Source organism: Eurosta solidaginis, chromosome 1 (assembly GCF_040869045.1).
Source record: "Eurosta solidaginis isolate ZX-2024a chromosome 1, ASM4086904v1, whole genome shotgun sequence".
In the NCBI taxonomy this organism is placed as follows: Eukaryota; Metazoa; Arthropoda; class Insecta; order Diptera; family Tephritidae; genus Eurosta; species Eurosta solidaginis.
Genome location: NC_090319.1, coordinates 359,006,691 through 359,013,819, shown reverse-complemented (window position 1 = coordinate 359,013,819; position 7,129 = coordinate 359,006,691). Strand labels below are relative to the sequence as shown.

At 40.8% G+C, this 7,129-nt stretch overlaps 1 pseudogene; it reads left to right on the top strand.

The window, feature by feature from the left end:
* Positions 1-1,477: 1,477 nt before the first annotated feature.
* LOC137241129 (craniofacial development protein 2-like) lies at positions 1,478-6,827 on the top strand (annotated as a pseudogene).
* The last annotated feature ends 302 nt before the right edge of the window (positions 6,828-7,129 follow it).

Genomic DNA, 7,129 nt, shown 5'->3' with positions numbered 1-7,129 from the left:
TTAAATTTAAATAAAATAAATTAAATTAAATAAAATGAAAATAAAATAAATTTAAGTAAATTAAATAAAAGTACCTGGGCGAGCGAGCTTTGCTCGGCAACGTTTCATTGTGCTGAGAAATCTTTCTAATAGTAATCTGTGAGAAATTGCAAATATTCATTTAAAAGAAAATTATTTAAAATTAAGTCGAACAATGTGTAAGATTTTTTACGCAGATTTTTAACTTTAATGTTCTCCTTTAAAGCTTTAATAGAATATGAGTAAGTAGAGTACTATTTCGTCTAACTACCCCAACCCTAAATGGCAACCCTACTCAAAAATGTCCCTATTGTGATGTGGAGTGAAATAGCTTTCGTTTGATACCCATTCCGGCATATCTGATGCAATTTTTTTAATTTCGAATAGGTGGCAACCCTAAATGGCAGCCCTTCTCAAAAATGTCCCTATTGTAATGCGGAGTAAAACACCTTTCGTTTGATACCCATATCGGCATATCTCACGCAATTTTTTTTTATGTCGAAAAGGTGGCAATCCTAAATGGCAACCCTACTCAAAAATGTCCCCATTGTAATGCGGAGTGAAATACCTTACGTTTGATACCCATATCGGCATATCTCATGCAATTTTTTTTTTCGAAAAGGTGGCAACCCTACTCAAAAATGTCCCTATTGTAATGCGGAGTGAAATACCTTTCGTTTGATACCCACATCGGCATATCTCATACAATTTTTTTTTAATTTCGAATAGGTGGCAACCTTGTGAAACATTCTGAGTGGCAACACCTAGGTAGAAAGTCTTAGAAGGTGATACATTATCTCTGTGCCAAATTTCATTTAAATCGGTTGAGCCGTTCCCGAGATCGTTCGGCTATACAAACAAACAAGAATTGCTCGTTTAAAGTTATAAGATTAAGGAGGGTGGAGCCGTGTGTAGAAGTCCACGAAAGTGGGGAAAGCTTCCGACCGCCATTCACCTGGGAATGGCCAGAGCGATTCTTTTGCATGCGGTTCAAGCAGCTCACTGCTGCCGGTCGCTTGCGTCCAAGTATTCTCTGGGTAGCCGCTAAACGGATGTTTTTGAGCTAATGTAAGAAGGCGAAAACCTGGCTACGCCACTCTGACGTAATCGGTTTAAGGACTAGCCTGGGAGATCTCATCGGCAGCGTCTGTACACCTCTCGGCGTCTGTCTTGGAGCAAGCGGCTCGCTATATAAACGTGCAAGTAATATTTTCACCCCCGCTGAGCGGCTTGTGCGCAGGGCTTGGGACCCGCCACGAAAAACCATACTCCAATGAAATATACCAACAAGCCTCGGATAAATACACTCCGTTTGAAGGACAATGAATTGAGGGCATACACCTGGAACGTCCGCTCCCTGAATGGGATTCGTGCAGATGCCCGGCTGCGTTGAACGAAGCAAGGAAGAAAGAAGATCAAAAATTGTGACATCAATTGGAGTGGCCATACGAATAAGCGCAGTTTCGGCGTCGGATTTGTGGTGGGAGAGAGACTTTGTCGCCAAGTTTTGGCTTTCACGCCTGTGGACGAGTATCTCGCCGCTATCCGAATAAAAGCAAAATTTTTTAATATATCATTCATCTGCGCCCATGCGCCGACAGAAGAGAAAGACGATGAGGTGAAAGACACTTTTTATGAACAATTAGAAAGCACATAGGAGCGCTGCCCCCATCATGATATAAAAGACGTGCTTGGCGACTTTAACGCCAGGGCGGGCAAAGAAGTTGTTTTTGACCCTACAGTCGGAAAGTTCAGCCTACACAATGAAACTTCTTCTTACGGACTGAGGCTGATTGACTTTGCCGGTGCTCGAAACATGGTCATATCCAGCACTAGGTTCATGCATAAAAAGATACATCAAGCTACATGGCTGTCTTCTGATCGAAATACTCGCAATCAGATCGATGACGTTGTGATAGACGGACGGTATGCCTCCAGTGTTTTAGATGTGCGCACGTTCCGAGGACCTAACGGCGACTCGGACCATTATCTCGTTGCAGCCAAAATACGCACCCGCCTCAGAGCGGCTAAAACCATGGAACAAAAAACACATGGAAAGCTAGACGCCGAAAAGCTTCAATCACAACAGACTGCCAATGATTTCGCCACTCGACTCTCACACCTGCTCTCTGAGAGCACAACTCAGCCTGAAGGAATGCAGGAGCAGTGGGACCATATCTCTAAAGCACTTCGTACTGCAGCCGGAGAAAAAATTTGTTAACGGCGGCCACGAAAAAACAACTGGTACGATGAAGAATGCCGCGTTGCAATCGAAAGAAAAGACGCTGCCTACAGGGCTACGTTAAAAGCGAGTGCAACAAGAGGAGTGTTTGGACGCTATCGGGAGTTGAAAAGGGAAGCGATACGCCTTTTCAGGAAGAAAAAAGTAGAAGTAGAGAGGCGTGAGTGCAAGGAGCTTGAGCTGCTAGCCACCAGGAATAACGTCCGAAAATTTTACCAAAAAATACGGCGACAGACGGAAGGTTTTAAGACCGGGCAAACTCCTGTAGGAACGAAAACGGCGACCTTGTAACTGATGTCCAGAGAGTGCTTAGATTATGGAGGGAACACTTCTCTGCTCTCCTAAATGGAGGCAGCGATTTACCGCGCAGAGATGATGAACCTGATCCCGCAATCGATGAATATGGAATATATATCCCCCGCCCGATTATGACGAAGTTAGAATAGCAATAACCAGATTGAAAAATAGCAAGACCGTGGGCGCTGATGCCTGCGGAGCTATTCAAGTACGGCGGCGAGGAGTTGGTAAGGCGCATGCAGCAGCTTCTTCGTAAAATATGGGCGGACGGGTGCATGCCCGACGATCTAAGTGTTCTTTGCCCAGTCCACAAGAAGGGGGATACTGCAAAATACACCAACTGTCGTGGAATCAGTCTTCTTAATATCGCATATAAGGTCCTTTCAAGTGTATTGTGCGAAAGATTGAAGCCCACCGTGAACCGGCCGATTGAACCTTATCAGTGCGGCATCAGACCTAGTAAATCTACCATCGACCAGATTTTCACAATGCGCTAAATCTTGGAAAAACCCCGTTAAAAGAGAATCGACACACATCACCTCTTCGTCGATTTTATAGCCGTCTTCGACAGCACGAAAAGGAGCTGCCTATATGCCGCTATACCTGAATTTGGTTTCCACGCAAAACTTATACGGCTGTGCAAAATGACGTTGAGCAACACCATCAGCTTAGTCAGAATTGGGAAGGACCTCTCCGAGCCGTTCGAAACTAAACGCGGTTTCAGACAGGGTGACCTCCTATCGTGCGATTTCTTTAATTTGATGCTGGAGAAAATTATACTAGCTGCAGAACTTAACCGCACTAGAACAATATTCTATAAAAGCGTGCAATTACTGGCATATGCTGATGACATTAATATCATCGGCCTAAACACCCGCGCTGTTAGTTCTGCTTACTCCAAACTGGAAAAGGAAACGGTAAAGATGGGCTTGATAGTGAATGAGGACAAAACGAAGTACCTGCTGTCATCGAGCAAAGAGTCAGCGCATATAAGTGCCTTGGCAACCACGCTACTATTGGCAGCCATAATTTCGAAATAGTAAAAGACTTCGTTTATTTGGGAACCAGCATCAACACTAGCAACAACATCAGCACTGAAATCCAGCGAAGAATCAATCTTGCCAATAAATGCTACTTTGGACTAGGTAGGCAATTGAAAAGTAAAGTTCTCTCTCGGCGAACGAAAATCATACTCTACAAGTCACTTATCGTACCCGTCCTGCTATATGGGGCAGAAGCATGGACCATGACAACAGCAGATGAAGCGGCTTTGGGAGTGTTCGAGAGAAAAGTTCTTCGAAAGATTTATGGACCCCTACGTGTTGGCGATGGCGAGTACCGAAGAAGATTTAATGATGAGCTGTACGAGCTATACGCAGACATCAACATAGTCCAGCGAATTAAAACGCGGCGGCTGCGCTGGCTAAGCCATGTTATGCGAATAAAAGATGATGCTCCGGCCAAGAAAGTGTTTCTATCGGAACCCGCCTATGGAAGCAGAGATAGAGGGCGGCCCCACTCCGTTGGAAGGACCAGTTGGAAAACGATTTAAACTCCCTTGGTGTGACCAATTGGCACCAGTTGGCAGAGCGAAGGGGCGACTGGCGCGCCTTGTTGGACGGCCATAACCGTTTAGACGGTTAAGCGCCAATTAAGTAAGTAAATAAAATTAAATTAAAATTAAATAAATTAAATTACGTTAAATTAAATTAAATTAAATTAAACTAAATTAACTTAATTTAATTTATCTCACTTGATCGAATTATACTACTATATTAAATTAAATTAAATTTCATTAATTACATTAACTTAAATCAAATTAAACTTACTTACTTAATTAAACTACTTTTTTTTTTTTAAATTAAGTTTCATTAAATGACAGCTTGTCAAATTAAGTTTAAGCAAACTGCAAAAAGTAAAACAATAGTGTCAATGTAAACAAAATAAAATAACGAAGTTACTCATACGCGATAGCCCAAGAGTGTTGTATACCCAGTTAGCATCTTTTAATGGACGTTGTGGTAATTGACGTATAATTTTTCAAATAAAGGCTGGGATGGGCAAATAATTTCAATGATCTGCCTTATTTTAAAGATGAGCTACTCATTACAAATGTTGTGCAGATAAATTACTATTACGTCAGGATATTTATCAGTCAGTAGTAGTTTACCACCTGCCCCTAGTTACTGTTTGTATACGGTTTGTTCTTCCCGCTCCGTCCTTAGCCGTACTTACATATATTCCCTGGTTAAACGAAGAGTTAAAAAAGCTGAGATATAAAGCGAGAAAACCCCTCAACCGGGCCTTCGACACTAATTTTGAGTTAGACTTGAATCGTTACCGCTGTACACAATGTGAATATAAGAAACTTATTCACTTTTCGAAAGGGGTCTAATTCGAAGGCTTTGGCAATAGCAAAGCTGAAATGTTTTGGATGGCTGGTGGCTCCTTCGCGGAATCGAGTCTCATTTCCCAAGTAATGACTCACATTGATTAAATACTCAATTCCCCTTATAGAGGGAAGAGATTTTTGGCACAATTGTGGCGAATGTAGATGCCATTAGACACCCTTTTGATGTTGGATGGTATCCTACCTATAGCACTCAAAATATCTTTTCTAGCTAGCAAAGTGTGATAACTCTGACAAAGTTTTCCACAGGGCGAGTTGCTTTAGAAGTTCTGCTGAACAAATTAATTCAATGGTGCGTAGTCAGTATGGTCTATGTACCTTCGTCCCCACTATGGTGTTTGCTGATTAACTCACTTCACGGGCAAAATCGTATGCAGATGACGTCTTCTTGCAGGCCCTTCTCTTGCAGCAGTTGACAGGAAGATGGAAACCATAATGAATGTAATTGATATTTGATGTAATAAGAAGAGCTATCAGTTACCCTTTTTCACAATGCCTGGTACGCTCTGAATGCAGTACTTTACCCGCGGTAGATTTCGGTCCTTACATGTGGGGAGGCTCCTACGGCCATCTACAGAACAAAAGAATGGATGGTGATAAAATGGTGATAAACTTCACTTTTCTATTGTACAGTACGCTTCATTCTACCAAGCAGAAATATTCGCACTCCTTTAGGGCACGGAGTATTTGGTGGAGAATAGATAAAAGGCAAAGAGTATATTCCTCTGAGATGACAGCTGCACTGAAGGTATTGCCTTGTTTTCTAACTACTTAAAAATTGGTTACGCAATGTGAATTGCAGCTTAATAATGTTTTCGAACATAACGCACTTACCGTACTCTAAGTTCCGGCCCACACGGGAGTTCCTAGGAGTGAGACGGGTGACCATATGGCCAGGAGGGGCTGTGACAAGCATTCCTGGACTCGGAACCAGTTATATCAATTTTCCCTACTGTCATCAAAGCAATCAAAAGATCTCGCAACGTAAATGGTTTAATGGAGAAGGTTGAACTGGCCAGTCATGAAAGACTTCGCATAAATTGATTGTGTCCATAGTGTTTTTCATTGAACAGATAAGGCTACAGAAAACTTCTTGGGTCACATCTCACATGGTATAAACACATGACTGTGATCAGAATTCATGAACCTTCTGAAGTTTTCGTGGAGGTTTTTCTGTGTCTTGGCTGTTTTTTATCACTTTGAGCCCTTATTTGAGTTAAATTGAAAACGCTTTTTGATCAGAAGCTTAATTAGAGGCTTTTCAATTCATATTTCTTATTCATAAAATAACTAACCAACCAAACTAAAAGGAGGCGATAGGGCTCCTCGTGTTATATGAAAATGGGAAAGCGCCATTTGTACTTGAGAATAGTAAGTTTGTAATGAGAATAGTCAAATGTAAATGAGAATAGTGAGGTGTAAATGAGAAACCATAAATATAAATATGCTTTCTCCTTTACAAGTGACTATTCTCATCTCCATATAACGGTTTCGCATTTAAAATTGACTAAGCTCATTTTCATATGACACTTTCGCATTAACACTTGACTATGTTTGGCATATAAATCTAACATAACCCTGTCAAGTATCAACACCAAAACAAAAACCCCGATTCCAACGTCACAACAAAACAATATAGTTTACGAAATCGAATGTAAGGGAACAGAAAACCAAACATGCAATAAAACATACATAGGAACAACAAAACGTACACTAGGCTTAAGATTAAAAGAACATGCTGCAGACATTAAAAACAACCAAAACAGCACAGCACTATCGCAACATACAACAGCCACTGGCTACATAGCTGACATAAACAATGCGAAAATCTTAAAGAAAAACGAGGAAAAGTCAAATTGACACTGGAAAGTTTGCGAATAGTGCAAAACAGAAGCCGAACTGTAAACAGGAAAGAGGACGCTGATGACATTTTATCCTCATATTTATTATGTTTATGATAACTGTTGGTTTCTTCTACTTATGGATCAAAGTCCAATTTGACAAGTATACCTAAATAGAAGGATATCTAAACCTTTTTAAATTTTGACTTGAATTTAATTTATTTATTAATGACAAGTGTGCATTATGTAAATGATAATTACATATTTATACACATAAATCGTAAGTTTTTTAACTTAATGTCATATTTACAAAAAAAGTTC